Source organism: Marmota marmota, unplaced genomic scaffold (genome assembly GCF_001458135.2).
Source record: "Marmota marmota marmota unplaced genomic scaffold, marMar, whole genome shotgun sequence".
Lineage (NCBI taxonomy): Eukaryota > Metazoa > Chordata > Mammalia > Rodentia > Sciuridae > Marmota > Marmota marmota.
In genome coordinates, this window is record NW_026000119.1 from 4,282,845 (window position 1) to 4,309,725 (window position 26,881).

Here is a 26,881-nt window from a genome sequence, read left to right on the forward strand (position 1 = left end):
AATGTAAATTGTTAAGAAAATTGTTTTCTTTTAGTGCCTTCTGTAATGTTACATAATTTTTTCTTTAGCCATTATTGCCAGAATTCCTATCTTCATCCCAGTGCTGGTGAAGTCAAAGATAAAACCAATCTACAGCTTCTACAATAGCCATCACTGAACTGCTTGCAGAACTTGCCTGGACACATTGTGAGCTCACCTGTATGCATTGTGAACTATCTGTTGGTGCAGCGACTTGTGGTAGTGTTGGGGTATTTTTGCTGATGATGTCACCGGTGGTACAATTTTTCAAAGGAGCCCTCAATTGGCTTAATGTCATGGCATTTTGCATCCTCCTCTACTAGTGATGGTCTAAAATTTGGGGGCCAACAGAGGTGAGGCAAAGAACCTCACCCCCCCACTGGTGCAAAGGCCTATCCACAAGTATAGCTGTATGCTGGACCGGTAGTCAGTGACGGGTATGATCCAATTGCAGTGGTACCAACCTAAGACAGGAGGCTGACGCCTAGAGGTCAGTTCATCCGATGACGGGTAAGGACCATATGTTGAATTGGACTGCCTAACAGACACGGTCCCTAAGCCACATGCTTGTTGTTTAAACAGAGAGGGGGAGATGTTGAGAGCCACAGCCAAAGGGGCCCCAGCAAACTTCCAGCTGCCAGCAAACTTCCAGCTGCCGGCTGATGATTGGCTCACAGCGGCCCCAGCAACATCTAGCTGATTGGCTCCTCGGCCCCAGCAACATCTAGCTGATTGGCTCCTCTGCGGTGATGCTCATTGGACTGTTTCCCTGCCCTTTCAGACCACGGAGCTGCTCATTGGGGGACTTTTTTTGGCTCCGCCCACGTGACCCAGCCAATCGGCCTCAAGAGCAGGAGGATTGTGGGAGGTGGAGAGAGGCTTGTGGAAAGCCGGTGGTGGCAGTTGAGGCTCTGAGGATTTTTCCTGAGAGGCTGTTTTGTTTGGCGTGTGTGGTTCTAAAAATAAAGTTAGTTTCTTTTGACAAGTGGCTCCTGATTGTGCCCAGCCAGACTGCGGCAACAAGTATCTTCAAACTTCAAGGGACAAAGTTTGCTTCCTGTCACAAAATAATTCTCAAAAGCTGGCTGAATATGGATGCCAGTGTCCTGGCCCCAAAGGGGACAAAGTTAGAAGAACTGTTCCTGTTGCCACTTGCCCTTTGCATCTGCCACACCCCATGGGAGGAGAAGATAAAGAAAAACCTGAAGTCTTCAGTGAGGTGACCAAGATTTCAGAATATTCCATTTGTTTCTATACCCTCTCTTTCTTGCTTAGGAATGAAATTATTCTATATTAAACTCCTAGTTTCCTTTCCAAGTAAAGCAGGAAATACTTTTAGGGAGGATTTTAAACAAATTTTATAATAATGATAACATTGGGTAGGTGTTAGATCCTAAATAAACCTCTTCCATCTTAACCTTTCTTTCTCTTTCTTCAGTGAATAGATAAAATGTTAGAAATATTTTCATTTCTAAATCCTCAAGTAAATATTCTTTTCTTTGCTTAGGAATGAAATTATTCTATATTAATATTTCTTTTATAAATTATTTCTTTTCTTTCTCCCCTTTCTATGATTTTATTAAGTAGTCTAAGTTAGTGTTCACAATAGCACCTGCTTGATTTCTTCACTTTGTTTTTGTTCACAAATTATTGGCTATTTTACCATTTTTACTTAGGAAACAATGTTTACATAAAAGAAAATTTACATTGTGGAAATCATTTTTAGCAATTTAGAGTGAGAGTTCTTGAGGCAAACTTCTTGGGTCACAGTCCAGCTCCTTCACTTATTGGTTTTATAACCTTGGACTAGTTACTCAAACACTGGTGCCTCAGGTTCCTCACCTGTAACGTGGAAGTGGTTGACTATATTCTTCATGGGATTTCTGTAGGATTAATCAAGTTAATACGCAGACATGTATAGACCACTGTATACAGCAAAGGCTCAATCCATTGTTGGTTATTCATACAACTGTTATCATTTTTACATTGCTGCATAGATTTTACTATATGGTAACCCATGACTTCTTACTATCTAAGTACCCAAGACTCATTTTCGTTTTTAAATTTGTTTAAACCAACACATTTTTTCTTCTTTGGTGAACTATTTATCCAACATAACTTCCTGGTAAAGTTCAGCTTTACTTAGTTGTCAAATGAGATAAAGTATATAAAGAACTGTGCAAATCATTGGCGCCATGCAAGGGTTGGGTCAGTTATCATAATACTACAAAGAAAATGTCTTTTTTAAATGCCTTTATTTAAGAAAGGTTTTATCTTTCTTTTTTGGAAATAAATTCAAGGTGATTTTCCCATAAAGAATACATTTTTGGAAGCTCAAAGATCTTAGACTAAGATTTGTTGATGACATTTTTCATTAGTGGGATAAGGATTTAGATTCTATCAGATTTAAACACAGTCACAATATCAGCTTTTCCTTCAGCAAAAATGTGAACAGATTGCTGTCCCTTGTCTATCAAAAAAGAAAACCACTCTTGATTGCAGGAATCTGAAAAATAAATGTTAAATAAAATAGGTTCCCAGTAGCTTCAATTTTCAGACCATTTAACACATACTTCATTTAGCTAACTGTAATTAATTGCACACTTAAGAAATTTTCTGGGACGGAGACATCCAATCCACAGACCAGCATTCAGTTACTGAAATTTCTTAGCCTATCAGCACAGTATCTCTTTTTTTTTTATTCCTTTTGTACACACCATGTAGGTCTCCCCTAAATAAGACTTATCATGACTCGCTGTCCTTTCCTCAAGCTGTTCTATCAGCCCATTATCACTCATGTTTCCTGTATTTATTTGCTCCCTCTCCTAATTTTTAAACCCTTGAATCAAGGATCGTCTTATACTATTCATAATCTTTTTATAATGGGCAGCAAAATTCTAAATATATGATAATTTCTCAGTGAGTGCTGATTAGTTGATTAACTGAAACTCACATGAGCCTGCTCTCGAATCCAAAGAGACAAAGCCCATATTTTCCCCAAATGAAACAAGACCTTATAACAGAAAAAAATTCACTCTTCTACAGGTTTCTCTGAGACATCTGTGATGCCTAGATTACCATAGCACACAGGAGAAAGATCTCCAGCAGGGTTAAAATGTCTGAGTTTTTAGTCCTGAAGGTAAGCAAAGAATTTAACCTCCTTAAGCCTGGTTTTCTCATCCATAAACTGGGGGAAATAATATCTGCCTTCATATTTTGAGCATTGGAGAAACTAGCTGAGAACCTTGTTGGGGCACAATAAAAGCCAAGCTATGAAATAACTGCTTAAATGTAGTTATTGCTTGGTCATTTACTGCTGGTTTTCTCAAAGACTCACTATGTCCAAAACAAAGTTATGATGTTATCCAACTTCTAAACCTAGTCCTCCTGTGGGGAATGGCACTACCACACATTTGCTCCCGTAGACCACACATCTGGAGCTCTCCTCTGATATTTCTCATTCTCTTTCACATTTCCCCTTCCCAGACCAACGCAAACTCATTGCCTCCTGAGTCCTCCACACATCCTCACTTTTCACAACGACAAATTGGTAGATGCTGCCTACCTCTCTTCTGGGGCCACATAATACCTCCTGAACTTCCTGCATCCTCCATGAATGGGGCCAGTCTGTTCAGATTATATTTGATAAATGCAAATCTGAGCACATTATTCCCTAGCTTCCTATCACTTTTAGGAAGACTGAAACCAGAATCTTTCCTTGATCAATAAGATCTGTTATGATCTGTTTCATAATTGTGTAAGATATTTTCCATTGCTCCTTGAAAGACACTGCATCCTTCTTCTCTCTGCTCTGTGCCCTGGGAGCTGGTCTTTATGGCTACATCAAAGGGCTCCCTCACTTGTTTGACTAAAGATTGATTAAAGAAAGGTAGGAGATGGAACAAGAAAGAAAGGAAGGAGATGGGAAGGAGGCTGGAGATTGCTGTATATAATTTCCCCCCTGCTATATAACCTTAGACTGGCTACATCCATCTCCACGCCCCCCCCCCACCTCTCTCTCTCTCCCTCTCCCCAATGCTGGAGATTGAATTCAGTGCCTTATGCATACTAGGCAAGTGTTCTACCTCTGAGCCACATACCCAACCCTGACTACATCTCTTTTTAGAAGGTCACAATTACTGTGTAATATTTTTTCCCTATAACTATTTTGTCTGATAATCATCCCTGCCTTCCACTTTGGTGCCCAGGAATGGGGAGAGCTTTTCATTCTTGCTCTCCTGGGGTACTGGACATCCCTTGTTAATTTCCCTTAACCATTCAGACACCATTATAAAGAGCCCTTTAATTAAAGTGTCCTCACTTGGCCTATTTGAGTGTGCCTTCTATTTTCTGATAGGATTCTAATTGGCTGAACTATTCTTCCCTCCTTAAGCCACTGGTCTTTCAGTTCTTCAAATATTCCATGCTTTCTTCCACCTCTGCCTACAGGACTCTAACTCATCCCTCAAATCTCAGCTCAAATATCATTTCCTGGTAGATATTTAGTTCTGACAACCAAAGTAGATCAGATGCTTTCATGCTTCTATATAATTTTCCATAGCTCTCACCATAAGATAATGAATATATCACTTAATTAAAGTGCATCTCTGCATGAATGTAGGAATCACATCTATTTTGGTTACCACCACACCACAGTCCCTAACACAGTGTCTGGTATGTATGATACTCAGATTAAACAAGATAAAATAATGAATGCATTCTAGCTCTCACTATAAATATGCCAGTCTTTAGTGTGTAAAATCTGAGCACATTTACCTACTTATTTTATAGGGCTGTGTCACAAATGCTAATCATATTTTGGGTAAAGAGATTATTCTTATTATTCCTTCCAAGCACAATTATCCAAAGCCACATGGTTCCAAGTTCCATTACATTAGGAATGCATAAGCTGCCTCTTTATCTCAAATGTCTCTCCTTTTCTTCTTCTTTTCCACTCTACTTTTTATTTTCCTCAGCAAATCATTTTCCCCTATCCAGGGTCTCTATTTTGTACCCTGAAGCGCTTCCATTCCACATACCCACGTGATTGAATCCTTTGTTTCCTTCAAGGTTTTGCTGAAACATTTTCTCGGTGAAGCCTACTCTAAACAAATTATTTAAAATTTCAGAAGCGACTCTTTTTCTTTCTGAATCCCCAGTGTCTTGCCCTATTTTTCAATAACTTTATCATCCTCTAACATCATTAATATATTTATAATATGTATTATCATCTCTCTTCACTGGTAAAAATCTATGTATCACAAGTGCCCACAATAGTGCCTGGAGCATAGTAGGCATTCAAATGTATTTCTTGAATGGATTAAATTGATATCATTTCTCAACCTTTGATTGGCCTGTACCTACTCTTTTCCCACAAACCAAAGGCAATGACAGACTTAAAATTCTCTCTTGCTCCTTTGTACCCCTTCATAAAACTTGTGATGCAAAAATGTTAAAAGAGTCCCATGTGAGTTGAAAAGTGCATACTTCTTAAATTGGTAATTGAGTGATGTGAACACAGGACTCATACTTCCTGGATTAAAAGTCCTGCACTTGGTAAATATTTTGTTATAAGAGTAATAAAAATGAAGGCAGGGGGTAATGAAATTCCACAAAGGTGTAAGTGAAATACCTAATCTTTATTTGCCAAGCAATTCATTTCTACCTCCATTCTACCAGTAAGTCATTTTAGAAATATCACATAAAAAGCAGATTTATCATGTACTCTAACAAAAGCAACTCCTTGTCAATTTCTACTTTGTCCATTCTGTGTTAATTTTCATCATTTGTTTTCAAAATGCTTAGTCAAGCCCTGTAAGTTCCCACAGTGCTTCTAAATCATTAAGCATTAAATTTTCAATGGCATTTTAGGCCCAACTTATTCATTGAATATTGGTTATTCATGCACTGTGCTTATGATTACTCTCTAGTCATCAAAATACCCCAAGTGATCGATCCAACAGAAAATGTCTATTAAACCTCTAGCATTGTTTGATTAGCCAGGACACTGCACCTGTGAGCATGCAAAATGCTGTGAGCATTTATTGTCTTACTAAGAACCACAAAATATCTGTGAGTCTGAAGCTACTTTTATGCAGATGCCCTGAGAGGCTGAAGGAGAGACTGAGGGTGGGTTCCCCTTACTGTCCGGCTCTCCTTTTTCACACCATCTCTCCTCTGAGGTTTGTACCTCCTTTCTCATTATTATCCTTGCTGAAACTCTCAACTCTTTTCCCTCCTTTAGATGAGACAAGGTAGAAAATTGTACTTGAAATATTTGATGCATCTTTTTTCTTTTTTTACTTTTTCTATTAATAAAGAGCAATTAGGAAGCATGGGAGGATTGATTCCCAATTCTTCCATGTATTTCATGACTTAAAGGTAACCACTGCTAATTTGAGGACTTACATTTTTTTCCCATGTTTGTGTGCAGGTACACACACACCAGTGATCTGAACATGTTAACACTGGTAAACTAAAGAAAGAACAGCCCAACCCTAATAAAAGTGGGAGCAATAAAAATATATATGTACATATTAAGATGAAAAAATTTTTTAAAAAGAGGAAAAAGAAGAAGAAGAAATGGAAGCCTAGCCTCTAGGGTAAAGGTTAATAACTGAACTGTCATTTGGAGTGGATGATTTGCTTTCCCCTAAGCTTAGAACTTTCGGGGAATTTGTTTATGATCCCAGGCAGCTTTCTTGGCAGGGGGGAGGGTGCCAGTTAGCCCTAATTATTACATTTTGTTTCACAGTCCCACTTAAACAGCTAACCTTTTTTTTTTTTTCTAATGGGTCTGGACTCTGGCAGCCACAGCTTGAACTGACTGAGCTGTTCTTTCTCTAAATGGCCTTTTGTGTGTGGATAATGACCCCACTCTCTTGAATAGGGCTTCTCTCTACATGCTGTAGCTAAATGCATCATTGGGAAAAACAAAGCAAAGAGAAATTTCAGTAAAATGGTACATTATGGCCTCCCATAGGGGGGTGGGCAGGCTTGGCTCTCAGACTCACATACTTTCTTCTACTACAGTTTCATACAGAATATTTTTCCTCCAAGCAGAGGGACTGCATCTTATTGGATTTAGGTGAGTTCGAGTCTGTGGTTTGAGAAGACAAGCTGTCATAGGGCTGCCTGGGTCTTCTGAGTACAAATCTGCTCTGCCCCTTTACCTAGTTATTGAGTCAGAGATGGCCTTAGAATAAGTGTCAGAAATAGGAATTTCTTCTTGTCACCCCAGGCTTTGGAGGGCTTTGGGTCATGTTTTCCCCTTTGCTACAGTTCTGAATTCATCATTTCCACCGTCCTGGGCAGCCCTTGGGAATAAAAGAATGAAAGTTCTTGAAACTCCCTCTCCTGATACCACTTGATGAATCAACATTGAGAATGATCAAAATAAACTTGTTTTTCCCATACTATAACAGGAATAAAGATATCAGAGATCACAAACTGTAGGGCAGATTTTGAACCATTTTCCATTGCAAAATAATTAAGGAGATATCCAGGTATCTGTAGTCCTCATGTTTTTCATTATCTCAGGTAACTTAAAATTAAAGCAAGGCGATTTGGGGTCTAAAGTCCACGTGACATACGGAAGCCTCCCTACCCCATCTAATTCTCTACCATTTTCTTCACTCCCTCTGTTCATTCTCTTCCAGTATGTTAAATCACTTTGTAACTTATTAGACATTATGTAAGTACTAGTTAATGTGTGCTATGACTCACCCTTCTCTCCTGTACCAAATTCCCTCTGGTGTACCTTATTTACAGGTACTTGCTGATTCTAGCCAATCCATTTCTCCCACTTCAACCCATGGGTATTTTAATAGTTTCATTTAATGAAGTAATAACCCATAATGGGTTAATAAAGGGCAGTTAGAGATGCTAGGACACAGCCCTTTGAAGGTTCCTCCCAATGTGATTTGTTTGCCTTTTCTTCTGGCTGTCTCATCTTTAAAAAGAGATATGATCATGCATCTCACCTTTGCTCAAAAAAGTAAACATAGAGATGTGCATGTGTGTGGAGTGTGTGTATGTGTGTGGGTGGTGGGGTATTTTAAAAGCACGCATTTTGCATCGACGAGAGGGCAAGATTTGGAGCTAAAACATGGAAAGAGGAAGCTCTATACAGAGAGACAAGTATTAGCAATTACACATATCAATTGAAAATTAGCATCATCATCCTAAGAATTCGAAATAAGCCTTATATTATAGGTTATGCTCTTTCAAAATACTATTCATTTTAAAAATCAAATAAAAATAAATTTGGGAAAATAAATATAAATAAAAATAAATTTGGGAAAAATTTTAGAAAATCAATCTCTCTGAAGGTCCAGCCATTTATATATACTCCTGGTTTTTCCAGAAAAATAATGTTGAGGCCAGGACAACTTCATGCAGAGTAGGTTTGGGGGGCAGCTGCTGAGGAGGAGAGTGATGCCAGATAAAGATACTGACTGGTTTATAAACCTTGACTTTCTATACGGACCAAATACTCTTGACCCTGTGAATCAATTTGTGATTCAGATGTCACCTAGTCTTCATGACCCATGTAAGACTCTGGAAGGCAATTGAAGTTTCAAGTACTAGGAAGGTGGATGTTTTAGAATAACACCCCTAAAGGACTTCTTGTGGACCTATAGAGGTGTCACCATGAACTGACCACTTGCTAACGAATGGATCAGTGCAGACAGGCTCAGAACAGCTTCAAAGCAGATTCTGAACACCAAAGGCTGAAAGAAAGGAGGGTCAGAGACTATCCCAGGAGGTCACATTCCACCACAAGAGATGGGATTAGAAACAGGTTAATTATAAATGATAAAATAATAGCTCTCATTTATTGATTCCAAGTGAGTCCCTGCCACTGTTCTTAAGTATTTTCTCATTTAGTCTCACAACAGCTCCATGAGAGAAGTATTACTACTCCCCTCCCCAGTTTTTTTATGTGGGACTGGGACTTGAATCCAGGTGCCCTCAACCACAGAGCTATGTCCTCAGCCCTTTTTATTTTTTTATTTTGGGAGACAGGATCTTGCTAGGTCACTGAAGATCTCTACTACCCCTGTCTTCAGATGATTGCATTGAGCACAGAGAGATGTCTGTACTTGTACAAGGTCATGCAATGCTAAGTGAGGAAATCAGGATTCAAATCCAGACAGCCTCTGACACCACACTGTAAAAGGGAGGTATATATATATATAAAAAAAAAAAGACTCAGATGTCCCTGAGGAGGGATTAGCATTGTTTTTAAACCTTTCCTGTATTCCTATCTTCCATTTATAACTACTGTAAAGGTAATAAAATTGACCCGTGAGACTGGAAAAGAAAGAACCCACTGCTAAGAGTTTGGTGCATTTCCTTTCATGTTGCTATACAATGGGGTTTGCTGCCTTATAAAAAATGGAACTATAATTATATAGTATATACCATTTTAAAAATGTAATTCTGAACTGTCTGTAGGCCTTGAATATTATTAAGCAATGACAGAGAAAGTCCTTGAGAATCATTGTTTAAGGGCTTTCATAGCCCAAGAGATAGGATTGTTAGGTACATTTTAAAATATTCCCTCATTCGAGAAGTAGTCACGTACAAGTCATTTACTTGTATAAAGCATATATTATGATAATAACCTGCTTATCTTTAAGAATTATCATGAAGGATCACCTACATATTGAAATAACCACAAGTATCTGGTATCAAAATGAAATTGAAACTTTTACATCCTCTTATTATTTAATCTATGTAAGTTAAGTTGATGTCAGAACTGTAAATGCATTTATAATTTTAGAAATTTCCACAAATATTCATTAAGAACACAGCCAAAACAAGGTTTCTTTTATAGCAATGCTATGAAAAAATATTGGAAACCAAAGAGGGGATAAAAATCATAATTAGAGTCAGCCTTTCCATAAAATGTGTGTCTGTTCAAATTTTAATGATGGCATAAACAGGGGCACACAGCACTCCACAGCTCCACACATCTTACCTATTAACAAGGCACATGAACCTTGTTAGGAAAAGAAGGAAGTACAGACTGGGACTGTAGTTACTGACTTTCTTATCAGAAGCCCATTCTCACATTTGAAAACCCAACTGATCTAAGCAAATTTTTCAGCTTGCCAACTAATGAGTTCAAAAACCAAGTCCTCCTGTTGTTGCTTGATTTCCTTTCTGCTTCAGTTGTTCTTTCAAATAAAATGCTGAAATGCCAAGGAAGCAATTTTCAGAAATGCACTGGAAGCTAAATCGCAGCTGTACGTTGAGAGCCCATGTAGGTGGACTTCACTGGTATTAACTAAAGCCTCTCTAACATCCTACTGTCATTCAAAGGAGGAAAAACCAATGCCTAAGGAAGCCAGCCAGCATAAACAAAAGCAAGTAAAATTGCCTGGTCAAAGTCAAATTGCCAAATTCCTTAAGACCTCACTTTAACCCTGATTTGACAGTAAATTCTTCAATAAAAGACAAATTTGTTTAAATCTCAACCCAAGAAAGGCTTTAAAAAGAGCAATGCCATCAGACCTAAGGGCTTTACTTGGACTATCTCTTTGGATACTTACAACCACACTGTGAGATAGCTACTATAATTTCCTTCGCTTTACAGACATGGAAATTGAGACACAGAATTTGAAGTAATGAGCCCACAGTTTACATATAAAGAGTGGCAGGATTGGAATGTGAACATAGATAAACTTTCCTGAACCTTTATTTTGTGCTAGTTCCTCATCTAAAATCTTCAGGAGCTAGTAGTTTACCAATCCAGTTGACAAGAGCTGACTGGGTCAGGGACACCTCTAGAGAATAAGAAATGAATGAAGGCCTAGGGAAATGAAGGCAGAATTTGGTTTTTAAACCGGCTTTATGTTTCAGCTCCGGTTATGGATGGTGATTATGTTGCTTCTTTTACCCAGATCCAGTCTCCAAAATGTCACTCCCATGCTCTCAGGCTGTCTGGCTTCTTTTAGCTGGGTTCAGTTACCAGGAGGCACTGGCAGGAGAACCAGGGGTAGGAGGAGAAGGGGCAGCACCCTTCTTCCTCTTGCCCTCCCTACTTGAGTGCACTTCTCTGGAGGTAACTACACCACGTTCTTGCCCCTTCAGCTTTAGAGGTGGTATGCGTCCCTGGTGGCTAGGGTCTGGATGCTTCGACATCTCTATTTCTTCCCTTAACCCTACCCAAGCTCTTTCGGACATCCTTTCGTTAAAATCCCTTCTCTTGAATTATCTGGGGGAAATTCTGTTTCCTACTGAGACCTGACTGATAGGCCTGTGTTTCCAGTCTTATTCCTCTCTCCTGGCTACAAAAATGCATCCATCCACTCATTCATTAAACAAATACTCACAGAGCCAGCTCTTCTTCCAGTGCTGAAGAACATCATGGTGAATGAGGTGGACAAGCTCTCTGCTTAAATTGTCTTATGCCTTCACTTTCCCATACTTTTTTTTCTTCTTCTTCTTGGTACCAGGGATTGAATCCAGGGGTGCTTAACTACTGGGCAACATCCCTAGACCTTTTTATTTTTTATTTTGAGACAGGGTCTCACTGAGTTGCTTAGGGCCTCACTAGATTGATGAGGCTGGCTTTGAACTTGTAATCATCCTGCCTCTGCCTCCCCAGTCCCTGAGATTACAGGTGTGCGCCACCAAACCAGCTCCCCCATACTTTTGTTCATTTCCATCTCCCCACTCATTTTTTGCCCATTGTCATCCTTTCAGACCCAGTTCAAATATTTCTTCATCAAAATTCCAAATTTTCAACCTTTTTAAAAGCAAGGTGAAGGGCTGGTTTCTGTACTAACAATAAAGTTTCTAAAATGAATTCTTGAAGCATTCACTGGTCACCCCAGCATTCTAGGTCTTGTTTCCAAGAGGCCATTACTCTGAAAAATTCACAGGAGCAGATGGAATTTTCCTGAGTAAATGGAAGCCAATTATTTTCTGCTGTGGAATGGTTGACTTCCAAAAGATAAGGAGATACTTGTGTCATAGGAAAATTTATGGAATTATTAAACTATTTTTCTCTAGCCATTTCCCAGCAATGAGTAAGGCATTTGGGCTTCCCTATCAAGGGGAAGGCCATATTGAGGAAAGCAGAAGGTCTTCACAGACAATGTCCTCCATGACTTTCATTTCTAGGGGCTAGAGTTCATAAGAGAGTCACAGCAGTGAGGAGGGAGAGGTGCCAGATGATGGTGGTTGGAAGTAAGATACAGAGACATTGCTGCTAAAGACTTGGAAGGGGACAGAAGCTGCTTCACAGTGTTCCGGAGAGATATCAGTGGCTGTGTTTATCCCCAAGGAGTCTGACCTCTGGACTCCCAGCCAGTGCAAAGACCCCAGAGCAGGGTGTTCCTGAGTTCCCTGTTCAGCCAAGATGCCTTGGGCAAGTGTGTGCAATTTATAGAGCCCCCTGCCTGTAAGGGACACGTAAGGGAGAAGCAAGGTATAAGAACACCTTACCTTCTCCTCAGGTTTGCTTTCCAAATGAAGTAATTACAGGCTTTCAGCTTCCAATGTTGTTTGATTTCCTAGCAGCTGGACAAACTATGATTTTTTTTTTCCCAGCATCAAGTTCATTTAGTTAATATCAACTCAACTCAAACCTGGATCTAAATTTGTATATGAATCATTAACTTGTATTTTCAAAACCCTAAGCTGCTGTTGATAGAAATAAAATCACAGCTCCCTGGATAAGTAGAAATATTTCTTCTAAAAGGGCCTTTAGTTTCTCTGTAACTGCTTGTTCATGATGACAGGAGAAAGAGAGACAACAGAGACAGAGACAGACTGAGTTGTTTGACCAGGTTATCAAATCCTCATTTAGAGTAGAAGTTGCCTAACTATGTCCCACAGGTCCTATCTGGCACACCACCTGTTTGTATATGACCCATGAGCTAAGAATGATTTTTATATTTTTATGTGGCTGGAAAAAATTTTAAATAGAATATTTTTGTTATACATGTAAATTGTATAAATTCAAATGCCAGTGTCCTTAATAGTCATGTTGGAACACAACCACATTCATTTCTTTCAGAGGCTGATTTATGCTACAATGTAAGGTTGAGTAGTTTCTAACAAAACCCTATAAAGCCTATAATATTTACTATTTGGTCCTTAATAGAAGTTTGCAAATCCTGATGCAGGTTGAAGGTGGCAGTTCTTGTCTTGAGGTTTTAAATGTGGCTGTCTGAGAGGTCTGGTCACCTAATTTCTAGATTTATTTCTGTTACTATAAGGAATAGACAGTGGTTATTACTCACTGAGGGGTAAGGTTGGCATCAGAATAGACCAAATCCAAGAAGGGGGTCATCTCAAGGAGTTAAGTAGAAATCAATACCTGTCCAATGAGCTCAGCCTGCAGGAAGTTCTCCCAGAGGCCTTGGAGTAATAACAGCTTCCACTTGGAGAGCACCTGCTAGATGCTGTGTGCTGCCCTGGCAACTCACATCCTCAAAATGACCCTGAAAGGTGTGTATTTTAATGATGTCACGAAGGGCCAGGCACCGTGGCACATGACTGTAATCCCAGCGGCTCAGGAGGCTGAGGCAGGAGGATTGCAAGTTCCAAGCCAGCCTCAGCAACTTAGTGAGACCCTGTCTCAAAAAATAAAAAGAGCTGGGTTTGGCTCAGGGATTAAGTGCCCCAGGGTTCAATCTCTGGTAACAACAACAACAAAAATGTCATAAAGTGGGCCATTGTTGAAATATAGGACTCAAAAGGTGTGTTGGATGTGACTACAGAAGCAGAAGAGTGTAAGAAAGGACTTCTAAAGTACTTGACAAGAAGGCACATCTTGTGACAGGTGGAGAGCTGCTGTAAGGAATTGGTGACCTTGCTTACGGGAAAACACCCAATAGTCTCTGGCAAGTAGTGGTTGCCTGGTAATGTTAGTTTTTTCCTCCTTTTTCCCCAAATTTTATATTTACCAAAATGTACTTGAGGTATGCATCAAAAACAAACAAACAAACAACAAGGACAGAAAGATTACAACACTAATAAAGTGGTTGTCAAAAGGGGCTGGAGAGTGGGTGTAGATAGATAGGGTTGGGTGGTATCATGATTCACCATACATATTTTTCATTTTTTTTTTTGTTTTGAGCCATGTAAATGTGTTCACTATCAAAAATTAAATGAAAACTTTGTAAGGAGGCATCGTTTGATAGACAAATCCACTTATATCACTGTCATTCATCTAATGCTAATTTTATTCCATTTTGCTTTTTCCCTTTACTTTAGATTTAATCTGTTCCTTGATTTGGAAATGTATAACCCCAACTTCTTTGTTTATAAAAAGAACTTCTGTAGATAACAGTGATAATTCAGGTTGTGGTTCATTTTTACACTCAAAACTTAGTACCCAGTAGCATCATTGGTGCAAAAATATGTATTCTATAGTAGGTAACATTGTGACTACTTACCAAGGTATTAATGCTGTACTAAATTAAATAATTAAAAATTAATAAATTTTCCAAATTTATTGAAATATTGCAGGGCCTTGTGATTATAGAAAGAAAGACACCTGTGCTCCTTCACAGAACATACGGAGTCCTTCATGTCTTAGATCTTGTCTTCTGTTCTTAGCCCATCTCCTGAGGCCTACTTCTTCCATCTCCGATGTCATAAACCATTGTCAGATCTCAGCAGGACCCTGCAGTTTCTCACCAAAGTGCTTCTCACTTAGTATAGGCTTAGCAAATACTCAGTCGATGGATGATCAATACGTTTTATGATATTGGTTTCATTTTCCAGAATTATCCTCCTATTCGAGAGAAGCTAGAAAAGTTGAGTTATTTAATATACATATACCACCCTCATTTTAATGATTATTTGTAACTTTCTAAATTTTGAAATTAATTAAATTGGCTTTTATGCACCAGTCTTTCCTGAGTTTAGTTAATATGGATCAAATCACCCATAGGTAAACTGGTTTTATCAAACCATCTGTGGGTAGAGGAGTGTTCGACGTGGAGTGTGTACCTTAGAAGGAAACACTCGGTAAGCACAAACAACCCAAATCACCTCCACTCCCTGAGTCCAACCAAGTTCCAGAACTAAACTTTGACCCTGAATAGTAAAATCCTCTCCAAAATTCTGTTTTCATTCTCTTTTATGTTAGTTAAGCTAATATTCAAGGCTCTGTCAATTGGTCCCAATATACTTTTTCGAGCCATATTCCTCAGTGAGCCTGTCCGCTCCGGCTAGGTTAGTTTCCAGAAGACATGTGCTCTGTTCACTTCTACCTTCATATCTTAAACCATATTCTTCTGATTAAGCAAGTCCCATGGATTTGTTTATTTTTATAGCAGTTTTTCTTTTGCTACTAAGATTTTTATATGTAATAAAGGCCTAAATAAAACCATCTCTTTCTCATCCTCTTTCTTGGTACCTGCTGTTTATACCAAAACATCTAATAACTTGTGTATATGTGCTCTGATTGTTTGCTAGTTCATATTATTTATATATTTCCTCTCCTCAATAGAAGGACTGTTCTTCTGAGACATAGGTTCAGTTTTCCGGTTCTTTGTCATTTGTCATAATGCCTGCTACAGGGCTGGCTGGACTGAGTAGTATTAAGGATACTGTCCTAGTCTATTTGTGCTACTATGGCAAAATATTACAGACTAGGTTATTTATAAAGAACAGAAATTTATTTGTCACAGTTCTGGAAGCTGAGAAGTCCACTATCTGTGGGCTGGCAGGTTCATGGTCTGTCAGGTTCATGGGTCTCTTCTGCCAAGAGGTGCCTTGAATACTGTGCCTTCTAAAAAGAAAGAATGTGGCATCCTCATATGGTAGAATGTAGAGAGGTAAAAAAGGATGAACTTCCTCCATCAAGCCCTTTATAAAGATAACTGATCCCATTCCTAAGAGAGGAGTCCTGTGGCCGAAGAACCTTTTAAAGGCCTTACCTTGGCAATACCTGAATTTTGTAGGGAGACACATTCAAGACACAGCAGATGCCAATTAAACTGAGTCTCCTGAAGGCATTTTTTGAATTAAAAGGAAGAAAATGAATACATAGTTTCTGCCTTGATGCAATTTATTTTTTGTTACCTAGAGCAATACGAGCTGTTGCAACAGATTTATTACTAGCCTTATCTTTTAGGGATGGACAAACAGATATTTACAAAAGTTTCATGACTTGCCCAAAGTCACTGTGTGGCAGAATCGAAATTTGGAAATACATCTGCTGATGTCAGAGCTTTTTCTTTTTCTTTTTTTTTTTTTCTTCATGAATGTTTTACAGTGCCAGTAATCTTTAAGACTGGAGAGTTTAAATGTTTACTATATGTTCTTAGTTGGCAACTTGATGAAAAAAATAGTTTTTCCTACAAAATGAAAGTGCTATCTTTCTCTTAAAATTGCACAGAGGACAGCTTCTTTTTATCAAAAGTAACATGGAAACATAAAGGGAATCAGTAGGAGAATAATTTTCAATAGTTAGGGAAATAAAACCTCACCAGATTAGTTAACTAACAAAGAAATTCTGAGTTAGACAAACTTCTTGTTCCCAGACTTCTTGGGGAGATAGCCAGCATATCAAGGCATATTTTCTACTGCCTGCCTGGAAAAAGATCTTTCAAAGACCCAGATTGTTCTTCTTTTCTCTCTTGTTTAACTTTCGAAGACAAACTAAGATAGTAGTGTGGGTTTAATTTCTAACACTTTCCCAAACAAAATCATGGCTCAGTAGTCCAAGAAGGCAAAATGGCAAAAGACTTAGTCCATTTTATATTGCTATAATGGAATATCTTAGTCTGAGTCATTTTTAAAGAAAATACGTTTATTTAGTTCACAGTTCTAGAGCCTGGGAAGTCCAAATTCATGGTGCCAGCATCTGGTGAGGGCCTTCTTGAGGTCTTATCACATGATGAAGGGGATCACGTGTGCCATGGAGCAAGAGTACTAACTCTCTTCATCTTCTTAGAAAGCACTGATGCCATCAGTGCATCCCCCCCACCCACCTCATGGCCTCATCTGATACTAATTAGCTCTCACAAACTCCACATCCAAACACCATCAACATGGTAAGGCAGCTCTGCTTTGGGGAGGGTCTTGGGCCGCTTCACCTCGTGGTGGAAAGCAGAAGGGCAAGTGGCTGCATTGTGAAGGAGATAAAACACAAGAGGTGGCCTTGCTTTAGAACAGCCTGCTCTTGCAAGAATGAACCTATTCCCTTGAGAAGGCTTTAATCCCTCTTAATGACTTAATTACCTCTTAAAGGCCCCACCTCCCTACACTGCCACAATGACAATGAATTTCAGCATAAATTTTGGAGGGAACAAACTGTATTTGAACTATAACAAGTAGATTTTTTAAAATTCCTTGTTAAAAATTAGGTCCCCCTCTCCCCAGCCCCACCACCTATAAACTTCAACCACATTATCTACTTCCTTGTTCCTGTGGCCATACCTACCCTGGAAACAAAATATTTCTTTTGATCTTTTTCCCTCTCTTGGGCATTTTCTTTCTCTTCTGATCCTCACTGAATGGGAGACCCTGGTGTTGTGCAGCAGGTGTGCTGGGTGGAAGGCAGCTTGCCTCTCCAAAGACACAGCAGACAAAAGGGAGCAGGAGCCAGGCTGTCCCACTGCAGGACAATGTCCCTGAGAACCATTCAATCCCTTTTTGTGAGAAGCAGAAAAATTCATGAGACTGACATCTCCATATCTAGTCATTCCCACTGTTTCTCCTTCCTTCTGAAATCTGGAAACTCACATGATCAGTCACACCCGTGTAAGTTCTCCAACTGACAGAAACCAATCTGAGGCTGGGTAATAAGAGGAAGGGAAAGGATGAGGGGGAGGGAAGGGGCTTTCTGGGGATATTGAAGCTTTCTTTACCTAGAAAAGCTATTTCCTTTTATTCTAACCCCAGGCTTGTTTTAATTTTAAGCTACTAATTTGAAATCCCTAATCAGTTGCCACAGGCATACAAATACTTCCAGGATTGCAAAATACCTGCCCGTTTCTAATCAACCCCAAAGTGATAATGATTTATATATCCAATGTGCACTTAGTCTGAAAAACCCAGGCACTTTCTCTGAGATGACCTGTGGAGATTATTCTGTAGAACTTTCTAATTCATACTAACAGCTGGGAGGCCCACAGAGGATTATAGCATTTTCGTGATTGATCAAGAGAGTGAGCGCACACGTTTTTAAAATTACAAACTCTAAGAAGCGATTTCACCAAGATTATTTTGCGCATCTAGTATTTTCAAATGCTTCTTAGTGGGGCATTAGTGGAAATGCCCGAGGAGCCCCTAAAGAGAAGCAAGGTTTACATAGCATGAGCTCTCATTGCTGCTTCAATACCGAATATTTACTGGGAAGCAGGATGGGTTTCTTCATTTAAAGAGAATTATTTGGCTTGGCTTAATGAAGCAAGAATTAACTGTTAGCTCTATCACTTAGCCTCCTGCTGTGATGTATCAATCTCTATTTAAAAAAAAAATTAATACATTCTTGTCAGGTCATAGCAACCTACACATTTGAGGGGATTGGTAAGAAAGAAGACCATTGATTCTAATTGAAGTGACAGCAGATATTTGAGTAGAGTGCAATAATCTGCATTGAAATATGACTGCTATTCCAATTAGAATTTGTTTTCCCTCTTCTACCCAAATGGGCAAGCAGATCTTTATGACCTTGCAAAGTGGTGTCTTGACCATCCTTTTAAATTATACTCTGAAAATAAGTACTTACATCTGTCAGGGGGTGGGGGTGCTCTTTCAAGGGAAACCACAGCTGTAGCTTTCCTTGGAATTCTGCCATCCCAGTCAACTGTCATGTTGACCAGTTGAGATTATGAAATATCTTGGGAACATGATAAGCCCAGGGGGCATGGTTGCAAAAAGTTCAACTCACACTCTCTTAAATTTGACTCATCCTTTCCAGAAAGCCTTTCTCAAATGAAGATGTTGTCAATCCCATTGGGGCCATTATGAGGCTAGAGAGAGGGTCTTAGGAGACAAAAAGGAAGTGGGGGGAAAAGGGAAGGCACTGAAGGTGAGTTTTTCAAATAGAAATTCTGTTTGATGGTCTCGTTCATGGTAGCATTATTTTATTTTAGTGACTGCCTTTCAAAGGCTTCTATGTACCTTATCAAAATGCCCTTTATTGTGTGTGTGTGTGTGTGTGTATGTGTGTGTGTATCAAGTTCTAAATTTAACTTCAAAAATATTAATTTTCTTGGTAAAAAGAGAATCTTTTAATTTTTTATAACAAATCTTTGAAACTTCATTTTGATAGAATAATTTTTTGCCCCTTTTATAGATCCTCATTGGTATTTCCTAACCTAATATTTTCAGAGGGAAAGAAATCCTATATCGTCTGGAATGAATAGGACTGTGGTGATTAACTTGTGTTGCATGTCACTGAGGTTGCCAATTTATAAAGTTAGACCTCAGACCAAATACTTGCCCAGCACTGTTTAGACAGTTACACGTTGAGCAATTATTTAGTGAAGATATGGCTGCTCAACACTCAGACACCTTGGGAAGAGGTGTCAATCATCAACTACCCCCTGCCAATTCTGAACAAATCCTTGTTTGTGTCATTAAGGGAACCGAGCATGTTTCTTACTGATGTCCTACAGTAGTTCTGGTCTAAGGGCCTCCTGTGGTCATTATCACAGTCATATTCTAACGGAGGTAATTCTATCTTAATGTGCCTGTTACCTATCAAAATGGATGTCACAGTACATTTCCTCAGCAAGAAACGGCTTCTGTGGATGAACGGGGCACATATATCTGGATTGTCACATACTCTAGAAACCTCGTGGGTTTTACAAATAGTCCAAATTCATAGTTGCTACTTTTAGGGTGTGTGATGGTGTAGGAGGCTGTCAATCAAAAATGGGAGCTTAACACTCTCTGTAACTTTTGATATTGAGATAAAATTCCTTTTCTTCCTCTGCGCTAAGCTCAGAAATGGAGTGGAACAAGTTAATTAAAATACTTTTCAGCCACTGATAGTTTCCAATTGGCATTTCCTCTGGAGCATTCTTTGTTGCTATAAAGCTCATCTGAAGCCTTTAGGAAGATCATTTAAAACCAAAATAATTTCTTCTAAGCTCTTTCTGCCCTCTCTTTTAAGATCTGAAGGCAACAATTTTGTGGAATGCTCATTAATACCTTACCTCTCTGTGCTGTCGTGGAAAGTGTGCGGGAGCATCACATTTTAAGGCACACAACCTGAAAACAGCTATATTGGCAGAGCGCAGCTTGTCTCACTATGCATGCTAATGAGTGATCAGCCCAGTCTTGAGGAAGTAACTGGGAACTCCAGTCTAGGTTCTTGAGGTTATTTTTGTCCTTTCATTTCCTAGAAAAAGAAATATACAGGAAGAGACTTATTTATATGTTGACTTCTTTGCTCTGTGTAGAACTATTTGAAGAATTATTTTTCAAACTAAAATAACTTACTATACAAGGAATGAGACCGTTATTGTGGAATGTGTGTCTTCCAGAAATTGCAAATCGGCGGTCCACAGGCCACATCCAGCCTGCAGACACGCTTTGTGGCCTACATGTTTGTTAATTAAGTTATGAGACATTTTATGAGACTGGAAATTTCACATAAAAATGTAAATTTGCGGATTCTTAAAAAAGAAAAAAAATCTGCCAATACTAAGTCTACACCACCTCCAGATAGAGCTAAATACCAACTGTCCCCTTTAAATGATGCTCAGGCCCTCCAGTAGCTACCTTTAGATGGGGAGGGTGGATGTGTTTATACCTCTTCTATCAGGTTTAAATCCTTCAGCTGCCCCCTTTAGATGGGACAGAGCCCTTCAGTTTGCCATAATTCTTTTGTTCCAACAAAAATCATAAAATTAGGTCCTACTGCAGGCTTAGCAAAGACATTTGTGATCCCTTTTCTTGACAAAGAACTTTTTGATATTATCTTTATTAGCAATAATAAGAGAAACTATGATAAAAGTTCTTTGAGCTTCTTATTAACTTCTTATTAACTTCCTTCCCATTATTCATTGAGCACCTAGCATGTGCTGGGTACTTTTCTCACCCTGTCTCACATATTAATCACAACAACTCCTCACAGTAGATAAGTTTCAGACAAGGAAAGTGGAGCTCTGAGAGTCTGAATAACTCGCCTGAGATCACACAGAATTAAATTACATTTCTAGGCCTGCCTGGTTTCAAGTCCAGACTCTTCTGCCAAGTTTCCCAAAGGCTTTAGATGACTCGACACAAATCTTATTCCTTTTTACTACATCCCTATCAAGAGTGAGGAATCGAATAGAGAAGTTTAAGAGAGAGGAAAGTTTTGGTGTTTCCCCCTGCCCTCAGTTGCTACATCATCATTTCTCTCTTGAAACTTGCAACAAAACTACCTATTTTGGCTTTTGAAATTACTCATGGCAAGCCATGAAACATGACGTATGTGTGGCTCCTGTAGGCTACTGGAAGGTTGGCATCCATGTGGCTTTAGCCTTTCCTTAGAAGTTCATTCTTCCTTTCCAACTGCTGCACAGCTGTATGGAGCTCAATTTGTAATAAAATGGTTTAGTGCAAACCATACATACATAATGGTCTTTGATTTCCCCCTAGGCTTTGAAAATCTCTCCTAATTATCTGCCTGTGGGCTTGGAATTTCTTTGCCAAGTCTATCTTCATTTACTGAAGAGTCTCCAGAGTACCACTTTTAGAGGAATTTCTTCAGAAGTGGAAACTGGCCCCAAGCCCTCATGTTGAAGAAGGTCAATGTAGTAATAAAGTTGACTTAAAACTTACCCCAGTGAGGAAGTCCCTTAAGAAAAGGCACTCTGTGCCCACTCACTCTCTAAGAAAAGTTGTAGAAATGGGAGCGAAGGAGGGAAAGGATACTGCACAAGACAGAGCTGAGAACTAACACTTAGTTGAGCTGATGCCCCGGACCGGGGAGGTGGCCTTCCACTGCTCCAAATTCCTGGTTGCCCCAGCACACTCGCTCAACCTTCCCAATACTTTTATTCATAAATTCTTTCGTCTGTTTGGGTATTTATTCAAGCCTTCTCAAGGATCTACACAGAATGACACTTCTCCCTCCCTCCCCATCCCTTGTTCTGCTTTATTCTTAAACCTCTTCACAATATCATATATATTTTTCTTTTTTAAATCTCTCTCATCTACATTTGCGCTCTCTAAGGACAAGGTCCTGGCCTGTTTTATTCACTGCTGTACCCCTAGCACTCTGCATAGCACAGAATTAGAACTCAAAAAATATGTTACTGAAGTTGCACTGTGTACTCTGGATCTGAAAGGAGTAAGACATTATTCTCACCTTCAAGGCATCCATAATTTTTAGAGAAACAGATATAAGTGCAACTCATAATGTGAGAACCTGTATTCATTCCATTAGCAAAAGTGATACCACTGATTAACTATTGGACTCCAAGGATTTAATGGTTTATCTTATGCATCATCTTGACTGGGCCCTAGGGTGCCCACATGTATGGCTGAATATTATTCTAACTGTATCTATGAGAATGTTTTATAATGAGATTAACATTTGAATTAGTAGACTGGACTGAGTGAAGCAGATTTCCTTCCCTAATGTGGGTGGGCTTTATCCAATCAGTTGAAGGCCTTAATAGAACAAGAAGTCTGACCCTTTCAGCAGAAAAGGGAACTCCTCTGGGACTGACTGTCTTGAACTGAAATATCCATTTTTTTTTTTTTTTAATCATCAGAATCAGAGCATCAGTTCTTCTTGGCTCTTGAACCCATTGGCTTTGGGGCTGGAATTATATACATTAGTTCTCTTAAGTCTCCATCCCACTCTAAGTTTTGGGACTTTTTAGTCTCTATAATTGCACGAGCCAGACATACACACACACACACACACACACACGTTTTACAGATGATATATTTTATTGGTTCTGTTTTTTGGACCCTAGATAATACAGTGGACCACACATTGCAAAAATGTAACACCCTGCTTCTCCAAGAGGCAGATGCCACGTGGGATTTGATTTATATATATAATGGATTTACTGTAGGAAGAGCCTGTCGAGGGTAAAGTGGGAAGATGCAGGAATATTTGGGGGAGCCAAAGGCTCATGAGGCAGGTCTGATACCTGGAAAGAACAGAGGGAAGGACTGGGTAGAAAGACTTTCAGATGGAAGTGCAGTTCTGAGAAAGTTGGGGCTGACCTGATGGAAGGTCCCTGAACCAAAGATGCCCATTTAAGGAATCCCCTTTTAGGTGGAAATGGCCCAGCTCTCACACCCCCATGGAACTCTGTAATTGTCTGCAAGTGATGCTGGGGAAGTATGGCCTGGGAGTGAACACAGGAGATCCAAGTACAGCAGCTGTGCCCCAGACAGGCTGTCATGACGGAGAGTGGAACAGGCACCTGTGCTTCACAACCTGTGCTCTGACGTGCCCTTCTGAGCCCGGGGGTGGCCTTTCACAAATGTGTGTCCCCTCTCCATGTGGGAGGGACCACATGTTTTTAAAGCCAGTGTGGGGAGGAGTCCCTAGGGGCTTTTCTTGGAGCACATTGGTCGTATGTGTACCAGAGCCGATCTTGGAGCCATCTCAGCTCATAAGCCAGAGCGGCCAGGCTGCGGAGGGAGGGGTGTGGAAGTCTAGGGGGAAGCGTGGACTGGAAGCCATGTTATTTGTCTACTCCACCGAGGCCAGGCACATGGCAACGTGAGGGGAGGAGGACCTGGTCTCTAAAACCAACAATACACCAATGGGGGAGGGCCAGCTTTGGTAGCCACCCTCTACTTGACAGACCCCACTGGCTGAGGTGTTGAGGCTCTGAGCCACACCATGGATACATTTCAACAGAGCTGGGAGGAACATGGCAGAGATTCGCTCCTCTGTTGGAGCAGAAAATCTCCCATGGGTGGGCAGGCAAAGACACTAGGCCACCTGTTCTTCTGGCAAACCAAATAGGCTTAAATGATTATAAATCAAAATTTTTTTTCTTTTACTCCTCCTTTAGGATCAAAATTTATTAGCAATTCAGAAGATTTGTGTGGGCTGGGCTTCCCCTGTAAACATTTCCCTTCTTTCATTTATTTCCCTTAATCTACAAATTAAGAGAACCGCCACTTAATGCCTGTAGAAAACAACCCTGTCAATTAACTTTGATGGAGTCATAGGGATGAAACACTCGCTCATGCTAGACAGGAATTTGGAGATCCTTTATTGTTACATATAGGGAAGTCGAAACCCAGAAAATGAGTGATCCATTGCCCAGGGTCACCTGAATGACTGATGGCAGAAATAGCTGGAACCCAGCCAAGGGCTTTGGTTCTCAAGCCCAAGCTCTGCCCACCACAGCAGCCTCACCTTCTTCCTGGATGCTTTCTATTTTAAGTCCTTTAAGTTAAAGACATACTTGCCAGCCAAAGATTTTTCATCACCCCTATAAAACATGATTTCTCCTTTTCTAAGAAACTACTTTTTTTCTCTGGATAAGACTTTTGTGATCTTACTATCGGTGGGGTGGTAAGAGGGGAGAGTGACATGCAATGTCATTATCTTAAACACTGACGATGGCTAAAACCTAACATAAATCCTGTGAAGGGAGAAAAGGACCATGAAGCTGAGGCCCTCCCAACCCCCCAAATCACTCCATCTTTGGAAGTGTTAGAGTGAGAATTCGTTTACTTATATGGAAGATCCCAGGAGCTGCTTGTCTGTAGACTTGAAAACTTCTTTGAACTGAAAGGAACCTTGACAATTATCTATGAGGAAGCAGAGCCTCAGAAAGAACAAGTCCTGTGACCACAGTCACAGGGCAGAGTTGGAACTGGAACCCACGCTTTCTACTCAGTCAGATGATCGCTGGTGGCAGAATGCCTTGAAGAGCCCAAGGATGAGGTCCTGATGCAAGCCAAGCAAGGGCAAATGAGAAAAGGATCCAGGGCAGACGAGAAGACCCAATTTGAGAATTGGGCAGAGAGGAAAGGGCACAATAGCCCAGAAAGCCTTCGCTCAGTCATGGCATGTGCCACTGCCACTCAAAAGCCACTAGTCATGGCAAGTCACACAGACAAGGAGAGAACATAGCAACTCAGGTGTCAACAGCCAGGGATAATGCAGAGGACTGCAAGTTTGGGTCCCCTCCAAGACTCATCTGATGCCATTCTGCCCCTCCATGTGGTAGTGTGAGGAGGCCGAGCCTTTGGGAGGTGAGGAGGTCATGGGTGGAGCCCTCAAGAAAGGGGTTGGAACTCTTCTTAAAGAACCCCAGGAAGCTCTCAGTCTCTCCTTGCCATCTGAGGACGCAATGTAAGTCAGTGGCCTGCAACCCTGAAGAAGGCCCTCATCAGGACACTCCTGCTGACTCCACCATGACCTCTGCCTTCCAGCCTTAGAACTGAGTGCAATAAATGTGTGTCATTTAAGCCACCCTGACCATGGTAATTTGTTGTAATGGCTCTAAATAAATAAGACAGGTGGTGTGTGTGTGTGTGTGTGTGTGTGTGTTAAATATTTGAAACAATATTGCCATCTTCCCATCTACCACAATGGGAACCACACTTCACATTTATTAGCACATTTGATTTTCAGTACAAAGCCTATGAGGTAGATAAAAATATAATCAGATGACTAAAGTTTATATAACAAATAAAAGACAGGGCTGACATCGGAGCCCAAACAGTGTGCCTCAAGACCCACCTACTCCACAGGCCCTGTCTGTTTCAGGATTTCTGCCTTCATCTGTGAACCCTCGACAGACAGAGCTTCCCTCTCCCCCATGCCGTCTCCCAACTGGGAAAATCAGCCTAATGCCTAATGCCAAGACTTCAGCCATCTGTTATTTTTACCTGCATTGACAGATTCATTTATTTATTCAAAAAAATAGATATTGAGCATCTGTGGGTTTTTCATGACACAAAGCAGCAGGCATGGGGTGGATAGAGAGATAATCAGAAACAGATGATGGACCTGCTCTCACAAACCTAGAGAAGATATGGACACCTAAAATGTGTGGAGTAAGGTGATGAGTCACAGACACAGGTGAACCTACAGTCAAATTGTTGTGGGGAGGCTTCAGGAAGAAGAGGAAATTCTTCTTATTATTCTCATGAGGAAATCCTAGAAAAAGATGGTGGAGGAGTTATCAGTTGAGTTTTTGAAGAACAGGTTGGGCATAAGATAGGCAGATGGAGGGAAGGAAAAGAATCATGAAGATAGGGCCATAAACATTAAAAGCATAACATAATACACATTATCCTCTAAAACACTGCAAATTTTAAGAATCCTGTTTTGGCTTTTTTTTTCATTTTTAAAAAATATACATCTCAAAAAAAATAAAATTAGATGTTATACCTTTCAGTTTCCTTGGTGAAACATGATGGAAAGTAGGCTCATTTTGTCTGGGAAAAATATTTTATTCATTCACTCAACACATATTTAATGCTTACTATAAGCAGAGCATGATTCTAGGTATGGGGATGCAACAGTGATCAAGAGGCTCAGATTTCTGCCCTCATGGTGCCTGCATTCTATCGAGTACATAAAGAGAGACCTGGAAACTGAAGAGTATGTTTATGGAGGAAGCAGATCTTGACTGTCAGTCTGAGCAGCACCATTTTTCTTTCGCAGACAGTGGGGAGTCCTTGCAAGTTTTCTTTAGGGACATGCTGAGCACTGGGTTTGGAGGTTATTCAAGAGAAGGGACATTCAAAAAGCTGTTCATGCTGATGTCTAGCAGATGGAAAAGCAACTCTGACCTAGGTTGGCCAGAGTGGATGTAAAGCCAGGACAAGATGTCAAAATTTTCCTTGGCAGGGAACAGCAGGAGAGGAATTCCTGTTTGTGTGATTGGGAGACCAAGGAGAGGAGAAAACCAAAGCTCCTGTGCTTTGCAGCCTTACCTCTGGTCAGAGAAGG

At 40.1% G+C, this 26,881-nt stretch overlaps 1 protein-coding gene and 2 long non-coding RNA genes across 8 annotated transcripts in view; 1 reads left to right on the plus strand and 2 right to left on the minus strand.

Moving 5' to 3' along the window:
• LOC107153693 overlaps window positions 1–12,768 on the minus strand; it is an 83,096-nt gene extending 70,328 nt beyond the window's left edge. The window contains exons 1-2 of one of the 5 annotated variants that reach the window (XR_007341193.1): window positions 12,478–12,768; window positions 11,361–11,469 (exon numbers count right to left, since the gene is read on the minus strand). This is a non-coding gene — a long non-coding RNA (uncharacterized LOC107153693). The remainder of the gene's footprint in view (window positions 1–11,360; window positions 11,470–12,477) is intronic. The other 4 variants (XR_007341192.1, XR_007341191.1, XR_001504944.2 and 1 more) reach the window with 4 other exon arrangements.
• The window catches only part of Rasgef1b (RasGEF domain family member 1B), a 553,655-nt gene that overhangs the window by 469,125 nt on the left and 57,649 nt on the right, over window positions 1–26,881 (plus strand). The gene's annotated exons all lie outside the window — the stretch shown is intronic.
• LOC125611071 lies at window positions 14,478–17,739 on the minus strand. The gene is made up of 2 exons (XR_007341195.1): window positions 17,435–17,739; window positions 14,478–14,790 (listed from the first exon to the last, which is right to left on the minus strand). It is a non-coding gene; the product is annotated as an uncharacterized LOC125611071 (long non-coding RNA).